The sequence below is a fragment of the Halichoerus grypus genome, chromosome 8 (assembly GCF_964656455.1).
Source record: "Halichoerus grypus chromosome 8, mHalGry1.hap1.1, whole genome shotgun sequence".
Classification (NCBI taxonomy): Eukaryota; Metazoa; Chordata; class Mammalia; order Carnivora; family Phocidae; genus Halichoerus; species Halichoerus grypus.
This window is the reverse complement of record NC_135719.1, coordinates 103,425,112-103,444,536: the sequence shown is the minus strand read 5'-3', so window position 1 is coordinate 103,444,536 and position 19,425 is coordinate 103,425,112. Positions and strand designations below refer to the sequence as shown.

Here is a 19,425-nt window from a genome sequence, read left to right as displayed (position 1 = left end):
TGTGATCTCATCTTAACTATAGTCACATTCTGAGGTATTAGAGGTTAGAATTTCATACCTTTTTGGGGGACACAATTCAACACATAACACATGGTAAGTTGGTTCTTAAATTTAAGGTTACATATTTTCAGTTGAGATAACTAAAACTTACAGGGGTATCATCAGTCTTTTACAAAGGGTGAATTGAGATGCAGAGGATTGAAGTAAATAGCCAAGGACATGCTCAGAGGTAGTTGTGTTCTTCCTGGGGACACAATGTATTTGATCTTCATCCAACTCTGGGAAGCAGGGAGGCTCTGAATGTAAACTTCTGTGTATAATTCATATGTAAACATCCATGTATGTGAGTGTAAGAGTATATATGAATGTATATTAAAGGAGAATGTGTTTACCTATCTGTCAAATCTAACAAATGACTTACAGATGGTCACATTCCCTTGCCTCCTATTTTAGACTGCTGGCTCTGTGATTCAGTGAGAAGCAGTGGTTGGAAGTGAGGAACCATGAGTTTGAGATGTTGGTATGTTACTAATTCGCTGAATTATATAGGTATAGTAACCACAACTTTTCTCATGCAAACTGGGACATTTTTGAACATGGAAGAGAGGGTACCCTTAATAATTATGCCACCAGGACAATAGAAATAAATTGGGACAGTGAGTCCAAGTTTTAACTGAGTTTGGGTCTTTGATGAGAATTAAACTAAAATGTTTTTCCCCCTATATCAGCTTTATTGATGTAAAATTTAAATATAATAAAATTATTTTCAGTGAGTTTTAACAGAAGTATACACAGGAGATGGGCAGGGGGATTGGGCTAAATGGGTGTTGGGCATTAAGGAAGGCACTTCCTTTCAATCTACTTTTTAATTGGAGTATGCAGATCATTTATATTTAATATAATATCCATAAATGTGGGTTTACTTTACTATCTTGATATTTGGTTTTTCATGTGTCCCAATTTTTTTTGTTCTTTTTTCCCCTGACCTTTTTGGGTTAATTTTTATCATTCCACTTTCATTCCTACTCTTGGCTTAATATTTGTGTGATTTTATTTTATTTGTTTTCTAAATTTTACAATATACACATTTGGCTTATTACATTCTATCTTCAAATATTGTACTATATTACCTGGAATGTAAGAACCTTAAAACTATGTAGCTCCATTTCTTTTCCTGTCCTTTGTGCTATTGTTGGCATGCATTTTACTTACATATGTGTAATAAATGTTAAAATATGTTATTTCTGCTTTGAATAGTCAATTGTCATTTAAAGAGTTTTAAAGTGAGGAATATATGCCTTTTATGTTTACTGGTATGTTCACCATTTCATCATTTGTCACATTTCCATCTGATGTCATTGTACTTCTGCCTTAACTTAGTATAATAATTACCTTAGTATAGGTCTGCTGATAATCAATTATTTAAGTTTTTGCTTAAATAAGAGAGTCTTTAGTTTGCATTTATTTCTCAAAGATATTTTCCTTGATAAAAATTTCCAAGTTGACTTTTTTTCTATAACTATTTGTTTTTTTCCCTTAAGAAGGACTTGAACTCACAACCCTGAGATCCAGGACCTGAGCTGAGATTAAAAGTCAGTCACTTAACCGACTGAGGCAACCCTATAACTATTTTAAACTAAGTGCTTTTGTCTTCTTGCTTGTATTGCTCTGACAAGAAGTCTGCTACCATTCTTATATTTGATCTTCTATATGCAGTGGTGTGCTGGGCCTGGCTTGTACCACCTTGTGAGGTCTGATTGTGTCTCTCAGATGTAAACTCAGCATTCAGAGACATCAAATTAACAGGCTGAAATAGGCCAAATGTGAGTATTTTTATGTTAGGAATCAGCAAATACTACAGGTCATGGTTTTGTTTTGTTTTGTTTTCTCAAGAGATCAAGTTGTTAAACATTTGGCAGCATCATTATCTTTTATAATCTTTCTATTTTTTTCTTAGGCTGCATTTAAGATTTTTGTCTTACCTTTGGTATTCAGCAATTTTATTATGATGTGGCTGTGTGTGTGCATGTTATTTTTTTTCTTCAGGTTTGTTGATATTCTTAGATCTGAGGTTTTATATTTTTCATCAGATTTAGCGGTCTTTTAAGATATTTCTTCAAACATGTTTTAGTGTTATTCTCCTTCTGGGATTCTAATTACAAGTACATTAGATGATTTCATCTTATCTCATGAATTATTGATGCTCTGTTCACCTTTTCCTCTGTGCTTTATTTTGAATAGTTTTTGTTGCTGTCTTCAAGTTCACTCATATTTTTCTCTTGAAGTATTTATTCTGATATCAATCCCTGAGAAGAACAGTAGATGAGATTGTTATTTTATCTCTAGAAGTTCAATATGCATTCATTGTATCATCCATTTGTCTCCTCACCATGTTCAGATTTTTCTCTACCTTCTTGAACTATGGAGTGTATTTATAATACTCATTTAAATTTACTTTAATGCTAATTGTAACATCTCTTTATTTCTGTTTCTGGTTCTATTGACCGATAATTCTTTTAGTCATGAGTCATAAATTCGTTTTCCTCTACATACCTAATAATGTTTTTTATTGGATGGTAGTTATTGTAAATTATATGTTCTTGGCTCTTGTATTCTGTTGTATTCTTTTAAATTATATTGGGCTTTATTCTAGCATAATGTTATTTGAAATCAATTGAATCATTTGAAGCTTTATTTTAAACTTTGTTAGAGCAGCCTTAATTTATGGCTAATTTAGCCTCTCTAAGGAGATATCTTGCTCAGAACTTTATATTATGCCCTTTGTATAATGCCCTTGTATTTCCAATCTGGTAAAAATATGAACAATTTCTAGCCCTGTGTTAACTCTGCCTATCACTTGTCAGTGGTTATTTTCCTGGTCTTGTGTAGTTTGTTTCCCTATATGAGTAGATTGGTAGTTAGCTAAAGACTCTAGAACTATCTCTGTGCAGTTCCCTCCTCTGCAGTATCCTAGGTAGCAAATTTAACTGCCTTGGCCTCCTCAAACTCTTAAACTCAGTGGGACTTTGGACTCTGGTTGGGCTCTGCTCCTTGCATTGTGGCCTAGCAATAGGTAGGGATCACAGGGATTCCATTGCTTTTTTCCTTTGTTCAGGGATCAAAGCTTTGTACTCCCTGTTGTCCAGTTTTATAGTTGTAAATCCCATCCCTTTTATTTCATCACAGTTGGAACAAAAAGCTAAAGATTGTTTTTAATTTAATTATAAACACTATGAAACAAATGATTTTTATTGTATGTTTACCCTTGATTGTAGATTGTAGACTGTAAACAGTCTCTTAATTTTTGGTCCCTGATGAAAACACTAAGCAATGCAGTGTTTAGTCCTTACCTACTTGTTCTTCAGGGCCTACCTTCATCCTTTAATCCACTAATAAACACTTATTCAGTACCTGGAGTATGCCCAGAGCAATGTCCAATGGGTTTAAACAGCACAGTATTTATTCATAGTATGTTTTCTAAAGAATATTGTGGACACTTTTTATTAAGCAAACCTGAAGCTGAGATTTATTTTTCTGTATAGATCTTAAACTTTTATTTTTACTTTCTTACTCATTCTTTCATACACAAAAACTATAATTTCTGCCCTCTTGGGGGGGGGGAGCAGAGGTGATCACTGAGTGTGAATTTCTACTATCTTTGGAAAGTGGGATATAAACTATGGAGAAATCTATTTCCACTTATGATTGTAAAAATTGGAAGGCAATGGAAAAGATATATTGTCAAACAGACACATTCTGATTTCTTACCTTGGAAAAAACATAGAAAGCATCATGAGTCACATAAAGGAAGGAAAGAACATTGGCATGACTAGCCGTGGCAGGAAAATCTATCAAATCTTTGGAAATAATAATTTCTTTTTGTAGGTAGTAAGTCAAGCTTTCTGTCCTTGGGCACTTTGTAGTAAGTGGAAATAGGTAATGTAAAATATAGCTCTTTCTTCTATAATATACCTTCATACTTCTCTTTATTAGCCTAACAAATCTGCTCTGTCTCTTCGCCCTCTTGCTTTTTAGTTATCTTACTATTTTCCATCCTTGAAAATTCTTTTTTCTTCTCCGACAAAATTTGTTTACCTCACTTCAAAATTAGTGTTAAGACCTTTTCTTTTTTTTTTTTTTCAGTTTGGTTATTTTATTATTTAAATTAGGGGAAATTATTATTTTTGTCAAGGATGAAGAGTTGTTTTGGGACTTTTGTATCATTTATTTTTATTATTTGTTAATCACCATACATTACATCATTAGTTTTTGATGTAGTGTTCCATGATTCATTGTTTGCATATAACACCCAGTGCTATTCAGGAAACCTTCCTGGGACATGTTCACTTGGCTTTACTTCACTTGACTTAAGGTCTCTTGTTAAGAATAGTTGATTTTAAAAAAATTATACATAGTCAAAATGACTGAATTAATCATAGTTGACTACCCACATAAGGATGGAATCTCAAAAAGTGTACTTACGGTAGGCAGTATTAATTTGATAAAATAAATCACAATGAAGAAGATATAAGTTTTGAGTTGTGTCCCTGGGATTGAAGAATAAATAAAAATCACTACAATACTTAGCCTGATATTCATGGTTTTTCAGGATTTGATGTCAACCCTTTCCAGGCTTCTGTTTAACTGCCTCCTCACACATACCAATAGGTTAGTTAAATTTTACTTTGTGTTTTCCCAACTCTGAGCCTTTGTTCCTTTTCTTTGAAGACCACTTTCACTTACTTTTATCTTTCAAGGAGCAGTTCCAAAACAATATTGTTCTTAAAGCTTTCCTAGTATCTTTCTCATTAGTCAAAATTTCTCAGTTATGGGCAGCAGCTTCAAAATTACTATTGTGATGTTTTTCCATATCCTAGGGTACAGTTTTTCTAAGCCTCAGAAATTTTCATTCAAATCATATAAGTTTTCAATACCTTTCAGTGATTTTTACTTTACCCATTGAAGATTATTTTCCTTGGAGAGGAGATGAGCAAAATAAGGGTCTCTTTGCTTTGTTTTGTTTTAAGCCTAAAGTCAAGACTTATAAACCTCAATTGTGAACTCCTATAGCACTAATATTTTCTTAAAATTATATTTATAGATCTTGTTATTTCTGCAAGATAAAACTGTAGTAAGGCAAAGAGAGACTATAGAGTGAGAGACTATAGAGTTATTTTGCAGAGTTTTACTACCAACTCTGGGGATAGTTAGGTCTGGTAGGTTTTTTGCCATTTTCTGTTTTTCACCTTGCTGTCAATTTAAAAACCTATACATTTCTTTCGTACAAGAGTGAGGTCTCATTAAGCAGGAGAAATAATGGACAAACACACTTAGCAATTTTTTTTTCATTTTTGGCATGTGCATTAACTCCATAGTCTACCTGAAACATTCATCTGCCCAAAAAAGACTAAGATGATGGCAACAGAAATGGAAAGAGAATAAAAGTGTCAATTGCCAGCTTCTGACATTCAGAGAGGATTTTGCAGCATTATAATTGGCTGAAATTAAAATGTATTTTTAGAGAGAGAAGGTTTGCTAAATTTTTTCTCTCCTCCTTTAGGGTCCTACATGGTTTGGATGCTGGACTGAGTGCTGGGCTGTCTGCCATGGGGTCTGTTCTGCCATGGGGCATAAGAGGCATGTAGGGAGGAAAAGGCAAACTGGCTAGCTTAATGTGGCAGAGGTTCAAGGGGACCAGCTGGGGCATCCAGAGTTGAGAAAAGCCAAGGAGCACTACAGGATCCTAACTGAGACCAGCTTCTAACTTTAGAACCAGCAGCTGTGAGGATCAGCATGCCAAACAGCAATCCATGAGGCAGGATCCATCACCCTAGATACCCAAGAAACAAAAGCACAACCCCACATCTCTTTTGCCTCCAGATTACATAAACCATGCCTATCCTCATGAGCTGTACCCTGAAGCCATCTTAAGAATAACCAGGAGATGGGGACAGAAACTTGAAACTAAGCAGTTTTGCCTAAAAAGTTTTTGCTTTACCTAAAAGTGTATATTTCATCATATTGAGTTTATCAGAATTGACAGTATCTTTTGTTTGTTCTTCTGATTTTGTTGTTGTTGCTTTTTGGTATACTCTGCAGTTGGGTTGGTAAGAAAAGATTAGGGGAAAATTAAGGAGATGGATTTTTTTCTACATTGAGGTATAGACAATTTTGTGACTGTGTCATGCTTACTGTGCACCAGACCTTCTGCTAAACTCTTGGACTACAGTAGGAGAGAGGCATAACGATTGCCTTCATGGAGTTTATAGTCTCATGGGTTAGGAGGACAACAAACAAGATAACAAATATGTGATTGCAAATCATGATGAATTTTATATAGAGGTAATGATGTGAGTGAGGGGTGGAGTCAGGGAGAACTGTTCTGAGAGGTAGACCTTTAACTGATACCTGAAGAGTGAGTAGGTACCAGGCAGAATAATGGAATTTGCACTCTAGGGAGAAAGAACAGCATGGGCCAAGACTCCCAGCCTCTGTTCAAAGACCAGGAGGGCTAGAGTGTCTTAAGAGTGGTGTGAGATATGATAGGAGAGGTAGGCAGGTGTCAAATCAGGATAAGCAGTAAAGGCCATGGCGAGGATTTTGGATTTCAGTCCCAGCACAATGGAATGGTTTTGTGAAGATGATTGAAAAGAGATGGTTAACATTTTAAGAAGATGACTGGGTGATTTGAGGGTTGGGGCCAGGGAAGGAATGAGTGTCAAATTACTTGATGGGCTTTGCCAGTAATTTAGGCCAAGGATGACAGTTGCTTGGACCAGGATGGTAATAATGGGGAAGAAGAGTAGAAGATACACATTCAGAAAATGCTTTCTTCTGCTCTCTTCTTGAAACCCTAATTGCTGTTGTACCTTCTCTGTCAACTTTGCTCTTTCCCCATAGCTTTGTCGTATAAAATGGATGCTATTCTTTTCTTTTATGGGGCATAATAGGGGAAGGGAAAGGATTACTGTAATTTTAAGGAAATTGCCTAAAATTGAATATTAGATGTCATAGTTCTTAGGGACTTTTGGTTATTTGGTCATAAGTGTTCCTTTGCTGATGTCCTTCTCCTGAGGCTCCACTCTGCTGACACTTCCAGGGGCTTTTTTCATCTTAACAGCTCAAATCCTAGACTAGGCTCTGATGGTTACCTTTGATGAATACTAAAAATTACTGAACTTTCTTAAGCTAAATTCTGTCTACTCCAGAGAAGAATGTCAAGGATAGCCTAAAACAAAACAAACAAAAAAACCCAAGCTGTTGCAGAAATTGAAAACCATTTTCCCCACTGTTACATAAAATGGGAGAAGATAATACCTATCCAGCAGACTTGTTGTTAGAATGGAAGGTTACGTGAGTAACAGTACCTTGAGGAGGAGGATGCCATGCTAATGAATTGCCACATTCTGTGATTGCAGGACCAGGGGAGGCATAGATATGTCTTGCACAGTTGTCCTCATTCGGGTGAGATGCCTTTGTAATTGCAAGAACCCCACAAGGGACCATGTAACCTTGTGTTCTTGAACTGGAATGAAAAAATTTGTGGGTTGCTAGTTCTCCCCCATTCTTCCTATTATTAAAGACCCCCAACCAATTTGCACATCAACACAGGGCACTGTGACAGGAAAGAGCTTGTTCTACTCCGATGCTTATGAAACAATGTATTCACTTGCTGTGAAGCTACTGAACTGTTCACAATATCCAGAAACATTATGCTTTATTACTTTCTAACTTGCTTATCTATCTCTTTTGCCTAGAATGCCCTTCCCATGTATAAGACACCTAAATTTCTGCTCAACTCATCTCCACTCAAGTACTGCCTGCTCTTTCCTGACTCACCACTTCCTGTCTTATCTGCTGCACTCCATGGTGAGCTATTTCTCCTCTATTCTGAGTGTGTCTTATAAATATTCCCATTATAGAACTTTTCACTTTATGCTCTAATTGCCTGCTTTGTCGTTCTGGTAAATTATAAACTCTCCAAAGGCAGTCTTTCTACTTTTGAATCCCCAGCACTTCACATAATGCTTGACACTCATTGGGCACTCAAAAATCACTGAATGAATAAAGGAAATAGATATGCATTTATAACTGGAATTCCTACAGGGTTTCTGACTGTGGCAGGTTAAGTTCATGAGGTTTTTATAACAGGGCCCTAGATAATCTAGCGTTTCATCTCTGTTCCTTCTCCCTTTTCTTTCTATGCTGCTCTCTTGCTACTCTCCTCCTGGCTCACTCTGCTCAGCCACACTGTCTTCTTCATTGTTCAGCAAGCATACCAGACATGCTCCTTCCTCAGGGCCTTTGCAGTGGCTGTTCTCTCTGCCAGGAATACACTTTCCTCAGATATCCGAATGGCTTGTTCCTCCATCAAGTCACTACTCACTGATTGCAGCCCTTTCCCTCTCCCTGCACTACTGATCCCCTTGCCCTGTTTTCTTTTTTTTTCCCATAGCACTAACTGCCTTTTAATATATGAATATACTTCTATCTGTTGACTGTCTCTCTCTTCTTGGTAGATGTAAACTTATGAGAGCTGTGATCATTGTCTGCTTTCCTCACTGATATTTTTCACTGAATGTATCCCTAATGGCTTAGACGAGAACAAAGTTTAGAGCGTTGGAGACACTCAATGAATATTTGTTGAATGATGAATATATTAATATTCAAATATATTTCCTAGAGGATTCTTTATTAAGCTGTTATATTAACAATGTCTTAGTCTGTTCGGGCTGCTATAACAAAATGCCATAGACTGGGTGGCTTAGAAACAACAGAAATTTCTCACAGTTCTGGGGACTGGGACGTCCAACATTATGGTGCCAGCAGATTCTGTGTTTGGTGAGGGCACACTTTCTCAGTGGTGCCTTTTTGCTATGCTTTCACATGGTAGGAGGGGGCCAGAGAGCTCTGTGGGGTCTGTTTTATGAGAGCATTTATACTATTCATGAGAGTACCGCCCTCATGACCTAATCACTCCCCCCTAACTCCATCTCCTAATTACCATCACCTTTGGGGGTTAGGATTTTAACATATGAATTTTGAGAGGACACAACCATTCAAGCTATAGCAAATAGCATAGTGAAAACTAGTTCATTTGCTTTCCTAATAGATGTCTAGGACCAGAGGAAATGAGATAAGGGCAGTGCATTTCAATGGAATGAGAAATGAACACTGCCTTGTGTTGGGAATGGGTAAGCTCAGGAAAGGTTTTACTTTACTTTACATGAGTGGCCCATGGACAGCTGTAGAGTATAATGTTGGGAAAATAGAACAAAAGAGGTGGTGAGTGCTAAGAGTTCTAGCATTTGTAAAACAAAGCTAGGCTTTTTTTTTTTTTTTAAACAAGTTTGCTTAGGTTAAATCCTACTTAAAATAATTGCTTACATCACAATTTTCATCTGAATAGATTAGCTGAATTTTTGATATTAGTATTTTAGACAGAGACCCAGGATAGTCATTCCCACTAATGAGAGCTGTGAATGGAAAAACCCTATTTACCAGCTTGATGAACTTATAGAGTATTCCACAGAAAACAGACTCTATGTAGTAAAGAAGGCTTTAGGTAACATACAAATAAGTCTCAAGGGTTTTGACCACCAAACTCTATTTAAGTTGTACAAAGTTGAGATGAAATAATTAATTTGTAATATGTAACACCTATTGTTTAAAGCTGAAACATGATTAAAACCTTTTGTGTGTGTGTGTCTATGTGTGTATACTATTCACCATTATATTGATATGGAGAATTAAAACTCCCTCAATATATCAACATTTTCTCTTGTTCTTGAGTTAGTTTTTTGTCATTCATTACCTTTATAAGAATTGAGCAAAGATTTAGTACTTAACATTCAGGAGTCTTTCCTTGTCACCTATACTATTTCAAGCATAGGACACAGAAAATCATATTTGAGATATGAAATTGACTAGCATTCATATCTAAGATAAATGGAAGGAAAATATATCACAATGTATTTCAATAAGCTGCACCATGTGTTGATCTATAATGTTTTGACTTCCAGAAGAAAATTATATCTTTATCCTCCAGGTTTGAGAACTGTATTAATACTGCAGTTTTCAGATTCATGATAGAGTACAATCTCCCTTGGATTATCTTTGCTAATATGTCTTATTCAAGTCTAAACAACAATAATGCTACATGTTTTTCATCACCATTGTAGAGGTAAAGATTAATATGATATAAAAGAAGAAAGCATTGTATCTTGGAATGCTGAAAGTTTTTATTTTTTCTCTTGCTAATAAAAAGCACTTTGGAGAAATTTATCTTTATACTTCAGGTCATAAGCTGATGACATAATAAAGACATGAAGAAACATTTTCCTCTGAGGTGTAGTGCTAAACATTTGGACAGGTACATCAAATATATTTCCTTTTCTCTCTTCTTAAATATTGATTGTAGAGACCACATTTGTAAAGTGCATGCAGAATCAGAGAATAAATCTAGGATCACAATTTTCTCATTCTATGGAAGAGCTACACCAGAGATTGGGAGTTTTTTTATTCATAGTCAGAGTTTACATTTATGTTAGATGGCAGCTGTTATGATGTCTACAATCTACTTTATAATACTTCAGTAAACAGTGTGATGTAAATGTGCATTAGTTAGCTTTAATCTCCTTGGAAGGGCAGCCAGTTGCCCTAATCCAATATTCACACTCCAGGGGTAGTCAACTAGCATTTAATTAGCAAGGCCACACTCCATAGGCACTGTTATAAGTGCTTGACTTTTCTTTATCCCTAGCACCAAAGATTAGCTAATTAGCACATTTAGCAATGGGTTTTCATTGGCAGAATTAATGGCTTTTTAATTAGCATAATGGATGATGTAAATGAAATATGGTGGTGAAAGTAGTGGTTTAAAAATATTAGATTGACTAAAATGTTTTTGAGGCATACTGCACCTTGCTGAAAGAGGATGTAAAATTGAAGTGAGCTTTTTGCCCTTCATCTTTAGGAATGGCACTGGAGGCTTACTGCTTAAATGGCCTGGTGTGTTGTCATGACTTTGGAGGATTCTGCTTGCCTAAAGCCCACTATCAGGTTTGGTGAATTCCACCTGTAGAATATGTTCAAACATGCCCCCTCCATCCAGAAGTTTATACAGTGTATGGTTAAAGCACTTAAAATGTCATAGAGCTAGGATTAAACTTATAGTACAGGTTTTAAGAACATTTTATGCCTGCTTGCTAATAAATGCATGTTTCTCTATGTTTGGAGGTATTTGCTTTCTTTAGGATCTGGTTGTGAGCATTAAAAATACTTCTAGGGGCACCTGGGTCGCTCGGTTGGATCGGGTGTCAGATTCTTGATTTTGGCTCAGGTCATGATCTCAGGGTCCTGTGATAGAACCTGTGTGGGGGTCCCCCTGCTCAGTGGGGAGTCTTCTTGAGATTCTTGCCCTCTGTCCCTCCCCCCAAGCAGGCTCACGCTCTCTCTAAAATAAATCTTAAAAAAATATGTCTAAGTTATCCTTCCATTTACTAATTTACTTGGTCACTTATTTACTCATTTAATGAATACTTCAACAAATAACTACTAAACATCTATGTACTAGCCATTGTGTTTTTGCTGGGGCTATAAAAATGGAAAAAGGAAGCCCTCGTAATGAGTGCATGTTTAGTGGGGAAATACACAAACACACAGAGATATGTATGGTTAAGTGCAGAATGTTACCTTTGGAGCATTGTAGAGGACACTTTACCCAATTAGAGGGAATCAGGAATTTGTGAGGAAAGTGACAGTTAAGCTGATCAGATTAGACAGGTTGGATTTGGTTTGTTGAGGGAATAAGAATGATATAAGTAGAAAAAAATACGGGCCAAAGATTGGAGATGAGAGACAACACAGTGTGCACAGGGCAAAATTTTGAGAGAGTAGCCTGTAGAGGTGGGATGGGACCTGGTCATGGAGGCCTGTGTGCTGCCCATGTCAGGGAGCCTGTGTTTTGTCTTTGGACTCTGTGGAGCATCTGAAGAGCTTTACGCTCTGGAGTGACATCTTAGATAGATATTTGACATCTTAGATAGATATTTGACAGCTGAATGAAGAGGGACTCAGGAGGGCACTGTTTAAAAAGCTGTAGCAATGATGGAGGCAAGAAATTACAGTAGGAATTAACATGGGAGGGTGAACTTGGGAAATAGATAAAATTTGTGATTTGGGGGTAGAGAAGGAATGAGAAGAGTTGTTGAGGATGCATACCAGGTGGTAACTGAAGCCATGAGATGGTCAAGGTTTCCTAGGAGGAGGTAGTGAGTAAAAAGAGCAGTGGGTAAGAGAATAACTATCAAGGAGCCCTGCATTTAAGATGTAACAGAAGAAGAGCAGGAAAGAAGAGAAAGCATAGTAGAGGGTGATCAATGTGGCCTTAACATTTCCCCTAGCTTGACTAAACTTTAGATAGGTTTCTTTCTGACTATAGACTCCTGACCTTCCTTTTCTTCCATTTACAAAAACTTGGAATTGTGTATTTTTTTCTTTCTTTTGGGGATATAAATCTTCTCCCAGCCTCTTGCCAGTTTTATAACTTAGGACTATCTTTCTCAAAAACCTGGAGGATCCCTTTGAAATGTGATCATCAGGAAAGATGGTGTCCCTATCTCCCAGTCTCTGTGGGAGAATAGGAGCCTAACTTCCATAAACCCCAACTAGCAAACACAGTTGGTCTAATCACATTGACTACCCCCCCAACTAAATTCCTCCAGTACTTTTCCATTAGTTTACCCCAGCATTTAAAAATCTTCCTTTTCAGTGGAGTTCAGTTTCTCTCTCCTATTGCAGTAGTCTTGAATAAAGTCTACCTAAAGTACTAATTTCTCTGCCTCTCAAGGACTGTATGGCCTCCCTTATTTCTAGCTTCTGTGCATCTTTCAGTCTCCGTCCCTCTTTATCTGCTTATATAACACATAAATATCAGTAGTAACTACCATTATCATTGTCAGTCTCCCTGGATCTTAGATTTTTGAGACAGAGTGTGAAGAGAATGAAATTGATTTTTGGCGAATCAGGAATTCGCTTCCTGATCTAATCAGTTATGACCAGGAGCATGTGGTAAAGCAAGGCCTCTGGTTCTGCCCTATGGGCTGGGGCTATGGGTGGGGGGGGGGGAGAAGTTTCTAGAAGATAAAATTCTGATGAGGCAATGAATGTTCCATATATATAATCACTGTATCTGGATGTTGGTATCCTTATGAATATTGGTATTCCTATGGATGATTTTTCTACTTTTAAAGTATTTTCTAAGATGTCTGCAATAAATATTTTTTCATGACAAAATTTTATCAAAATAAAAACAGTGGGAGGAAATAGGAGAGAAAGTGCAGAGCAGTAAGGCAGTATGACCAAGAATGTTGGAGGTGATGATGCACTAGAAATAATTGGCTTCAAGTACTTTTGATAAAATTTGTTTGTGAGTAATAGACTGACAATCCCTGGTGATGTCTGACTGAAGCTCAGGGGGCTGATGAGGCTCTCTTGAGATTTCTAAAATAGAAATCTCATAGGTGAGGGCTCTACATAGGTGAGGGTTTGCAAGACTTTGGAGGAGAGTGCTCTCCTTATATTTTACTAGTAAAGATTATTTATCCCATGAAGATTGCTAACATTACTGAAACTAATAATGAAAAGACTTGCCTGTATATATACATCCTTATATTCTAATTTGAAAGCATTTTATTTAATATTTTTCTAAAACAAGTATTTTAAAAATAAATACACGTTTCTGCAAAATAAGAAAGTAGACTTGAAAATCTGAGCATTTTTCATCAGGATCCCTGATGATAGACTATTTGGGGGCATTGATGTTTCCATTCCAGTTACATCTTTTGTTCACTTATTTCTGCTGTGGTGATTATGCAGAATCAGCTGTGATGTTCCTATGTGGGAAACATCACACAGGAGAGGAATGATTGTAATGAGTAAAGTGGAAACTATCTTAATCAATTGAGCAGAATAATTGCAGGATCATACCTTAGTAAGAATTTGAGAAGGAATGCTAAAGTCCTGGTGTGACTGGGAAGAGATGCTTTTGGAACCATAACAAATACTATTTAACATGTTGCAAAGCATTCTTAAACCAAGATTTTTTTAAACTTGTATTTTATTTTTTATCTTTGCACATGGCTGTTTAAAGGGAGAACGCAAAGTTATTCTTTCATCTCAAAGAATAAACACAAAGATAAAATCCTATGTAATATTTTTGGACAGGCAATGTTGATTATTTATAGATGATCTTTTCTTCTAGGATGAATGCTCTTAGAGTTCCCATGCAACATAATTTTATAGATTCATCTGGATTCATCTGATCCACAGATTGGATCTCTATCTGATCTTTGTTTCATTTTTCAATATTTACTTCTTCTAGTTAAGTCAGACCTCTGTTTCAGTATTAATTCACCATCAAGAAACATTTACTAAACACCTTTTAAGTATATAGCTTATACTTGGTACTCAAAATGCAAAGATGCATCTTTGACTTCTTGGACATATATACCTAGTAGGGGAAATAACTATGGTAAGGGTGCCCACAATACTATGTGAAATTCCTACATCAAAGAATATTCCAGAGGAGAGAGAAACTGACTTATCCTGGGAAAGTAAAGAAACTATTAAAAAGTCTACTGTGTGGACTCTTTTTTTTTTTTTTTTGTAATCCTATTTCCTGATTTGCCTTGACCGTCTGCTTATTGTTGTTGTCCCAGGGTAATTAGGAATAGCTCCTTCCTTCACAATCAAAAGTATCTTAGCATGTACCTCACATCTATTGGGTCATCTTACTCTTAAAGGACAAAACTAAAAATCTTGGTTGGATCCAGGTTACAAAACACATGTCCACTTCAGTGAGCAAGTTTCACTTGTATCTTAAAGGTTTTGGGATCCTGGGTTTCAGCAGGAAATTATGTTTTAGAAAGATGGCCCACATGGCAGTGTGGAGGATAGACTGGAGGAGAATGCTTAAAGAAAACAGTTGAGGTGGTTATTACAATTGCCCACAGGTAAGCAAACAAAATCCTGAATGCATGATCTTGGGGATAGAAGAGGAGAAATCAAGAGAATAACAAATTTGAGATAAACACTCATTTGTTAGTTTTAAGATTACATTAATATATGTAGTTTATTGTGGTTTAGAATGGATACTTTTGTTTTTCTAAGTTATAATTACTATTATATACAATCATCACTTTTTTATAGTATAGTTGACACACAATGTTACGTTAGTTTTAGGTATACAAGATAGCTCTATATGTTATGTTATGCACCACTTTTGCATTCTTGTCTTTATTTGAGGCAGTTGTTGGAGTGTGGTTAGCTGACAGTAAACTTTGCAGGTTTGTTCTGTAGGAGACCAAATTCAACTCAATGCAACAATTAAAAAAATTTATACATAGAAGCTTTATGATTTTTAACTCTCATGATAAACTGGTTGTTTAAAATTATTTTTTGTCATTCATTAATAAAATATTTAATCTGTGTATTAAAATACAAAGATCAGTTTACTCATTTTCCTTTCCACATACTTGTATGTAAAAGTCTCACCATTTACCACTCTCAATAGTCTTCATTGGCAGTAAGTAGGCAGCTGTTTAACACATTTATGGATGTCATAAATCCAGCTGTTTTCATTTTCCATTACCCAAGTTCCTATAGTAACCAGTGACATTCAGTACTGACTTAATGATTCACACTGCACTAAAACTGCTTTTGCTTTTACTCAGATGAGTTTCAATTGCTTAATATCCTCTAATTTCCTACCTTTTCATTCCATATCCATCCTGTTCCAATCCATCCCCCAACATGTTTCTGAGCTTGAAAATGTAGCAATCACAGTTTTTCTCAGTATAATCACCTAATTCAAATATAGTGTTAAAATTCACCAAGCAGATGAGTGCATTTTAGAGACTCCAGACTCCAACAGGTTAACCAAAAGAAATTCTCATTACATAAATGATAACTTAGGGTTTAATATATCTTTTTAACTTGAATCACAGAAGATTTAATTGAGCTCTGTTGTGAGCTAGATGATCATATGTCACATTTGAAAACTTCCTTATTTATTTTGGAATACAATTTAAAATTCCTTAGGCATGATTCCTTACTATGTCATAAAAATAGTGAAGTAGTTTTTCCATTTGTAGAATTTGAGTGCCAAGAATGTAATAAAACTATCAATATGTACCAGTACAAAAGTCACTAGCCTATTTGGTTTCTCACTCTTACTGTCTTCTTAAAGGGATTTCAGCCTATGGGCGCCTAGATGGCTCAGTCAGTTAAGCATCTGACTCTTGATTTTGGCTCAGGTCATGATCTCAGGGTCCCGGGATGGAGCCCTGCATTGGGCTCTGTGCTCAGTGGGGAGTCTGGTGGAGATTCTCCCTCATCCTCTCCCTCTGCCCCTTAGCCCGCTCACTTGCACTCTCTCTAAAATGAATAAATAAATCTTAAAAAAAGAAAAAATTCAGCCTACACTTTCTAACCTACTTGGTAGGGGTGAAACTCTATGAAATGATAGAATCTTTTTCTCTTAACCTAGTGAAATAGGTTGAGTCTGACAGACATGGTTAGAATATGGACTCTGCCACTTAAACCACCCATGTGACTAAAGCAAGTGACAATCTTACTTTACTCTAAAGGAAATAAAGAAACCATGGCCCATAGGCCCAACATGACCTGGCTTTTGCTAGCCTCTCAGACATCATCCAATGGCATGTCTACTACCCTGAACTCACTTGCCTCTTCCACGTCCCTCGATGAGATCTTTCTTGAAACATGCCACACTCATTCTGCAGGTTTTGACTCTGCCTCTGTCCAGAACGTTCCTTTCCTGGTCCTGCAAGTTGGGCTCTTTTCCATCACTCATATTTATCTCAGATATCTTCTCTTCAGAGAGGCCTTTCCTAACATAGCCCCCTCACACCATTACAGGGTCACATTAAGCCTGTTATTTTTTTCTTTATGCTTGTCACTAGCCAAAATTATCTTATTTACTTATTTATGTCTGCCTCCTCCCAAGATATTCCCATGAAGGAAAGGACCTTGACTGCTTTCTTCACAGCTGTATCTCCAAGGTTCAAACAATGCCTGGCAAATAGTAGGGGCTAATTGAATTTATACTGAATGAATGAATGAATGAATGAATACCTATTTTTACAAGAGTGTTGTAAGTGAAGTGCTTGACCCAGGGTAGATGCTTAAATGATGGCATTCATTCTTACCAACTATACAAGTGTGATTGTATCTTGAAAGTTGTCAAGTGGTTATTTAACTGTAGAAATTATTCAGAAATGAATGATCTTTGCAAATCAACTCCCCATACATTAGCTTACTTGGAATATTCCATCCGCTTCTTTGCGGAATCTTGATTAATACATCCTCCTTCTTCATTGGACAAGAGATTGCTTATTATTTTTAAAATCCAGCATTGTTTTTTCTGGTATAACTTTACAGGAGTCCTTCTCTTTAATCCAGGTAGGAAAAACTACTATTTTCGTTGTTTCCATGTTTGTTACATACATCCATCTTAGCACAGGACTCTATTACATCTCGGTGCTAAAGCATTAATAATTTTTACTAGGTCACGTCCCTGTGGAGAGGGTTTGTTTCTTATCTATCTGGGTATGTATAATGCCAAGTACAATGCTGACCTCTTAGAGGCCACTCAATCATTGCTGTTGAGTAAATGACTCTGAAAAGTATCACATATCATATCCATTCTAGGGGTTTATATCTTTATCATGATTGCTAAAACTTCAAATCCAGGCTCACAATGCTGATGGTAGAATTTAAGTGGAGTAGCACTTAATCTGAGAGGGCAAAAATTGACACATCTCAATGCTACAGTATAGCTAAGGAGAGCAAAGGAAATAGGTTGTTAGTTACGTGATTCCAAACTGTGGGATTAATAGTCAGTGGGTCAATTAACAGCAAGGAAGAAGGGGAGTAGGGAAACAATATAGGAAAGAGTTTGAGTAGATAACAGTATTTAAAATTTCTATCCCAAATGACTTTTAATAACTACATACAGTTCTTTTAAAATAGTGGAACAAAACTAATTTATGATTTAAAAAGTTTTGTGTTAAAATATTCATCTTTCTGGTTCAGTTAGATTTTAGTACTTTTTAGAAAGTGTAAGGTTTGTCTTCTTGAAATTTGTTCCTACTTTTTTTTCTTTTATAATTGAAACCTCAAACAAGCATGATCGATTGTGTTTTATAAAGGTAATATGTTAAAGGTAATTACCAATTATGCTCTATTTTTATATTAAGTACAGTTAGATATTTTAGACAGAATTATATCTTTACATAAGCAAGCTAGCAACATCTTAAATACACTCTAGGTATGTAATTAATAACTTAATGGCCCTAATATTAGTATTAGCAGGAATATGTATTGTTCTTCATTGCTTTTGTAATGATATTAAAAGGGTAAATTAAAATTCCTCTACATGGCAGAAGAAGAAGAAAGCAGTTCTATTACTCGTTTAAATGTCTCAAGACAAATTTACATAACATATAATTCAAATAACCCCACTTAGTCATACCAGGTTTTTAGTGAAAGTCTAGTTACTGACTTCAAATCTTCCAGGCCCAGTACACATTAATCTGTATAGATTGTTTTATTCTTTCTTCAGGGAGAGAAGACTACACCAAAGTCTAGTAAGGATTTAATGATGTTCTTAGTTACTCGATGAAAGGTTTTAGAATCAATATTTTATAGAACTCCGAATGTCAGATTTGTGTCTTTGAGACCTTAAAAGGCTAATGTGATTGCAGAGCTGGCCCTAGGCATGGGAAAATAGGAAGCCACCTATGTGGTGTGTTTTGAGGGGGAAAGAAAGGTCTACCTGCCAACATATGTCTTCCCATTAAGCTAAGCTGATGCCTACCATTTCTCATTAATATCACTCATTTTAAATTGAAAAAAATCTTTCCTAATAACTGTTTTAATATAAACATTCAACCCCTGATAGTGAAATCCTACTAATCAACAAGCATTGGTGAACTCATAAGCATTGATTAGTTTATAAATGAAAGTGATGCACCCTAGAATTCCATCCTTGGTCCTTCTCCGTTTCCACTCCAGTTCTTATTCTTGAGCATTCTTTTCCACTCCTGCAAAAATATTAGTATTTTTCAAGGGTGCCCTGCAGACCACCTCCATTGGAATCACTTCTGGTACTTGTTGAAATGCAAACTACTAGGGTACCTGCCAGTCTTGCTATATTAGCAGCTCCAATGGCAAGATTGTAGAATAGGCACTGAAATATTTTTAGGCTCCCTAAGAATCATTGACCTATTTGTTGATGGCTCTTGTCTGTATCCTGGGATCCTACCTCTTTTTTTTTTTTAATTAAGGTATAATTCATACACCATAAAATTCACCATTTTAAAGAGTATACAATTCAGTGGT

At 36.1% G+C, this 19,425-nt stretch overlaps 1 long non-coding RNA gene across 5 annotated transcripts in view; it reads left to right on the top strand.

The window, feature by feature from the left end:
- The window catches only part of LOC118543837 (uncharacterized), a 472,034-nt gene that overhangs the window by 134,729 nt on the left and 317,880 nt on the right, over positions 1–19,425 (top strand). For 3 of the 5 annotated variants that reach the window (XR_013440675.1, XR_013440674.1, XR_013440676.1), the window contains 2 exons: positions 7,758–7,869; positions 10,976–11,061. This is a non-coding gene — a long non-coding RNA (uncharacterized LOC118543837). The remainder of the gene's footprint in view (positions 1–7,757; positions 7,870–10,975; positions 11,062–19,425) is intronic. The other 2 variants (XR_013440677.1, XR_013440678.1) reach the window with 1 other exon arrangement.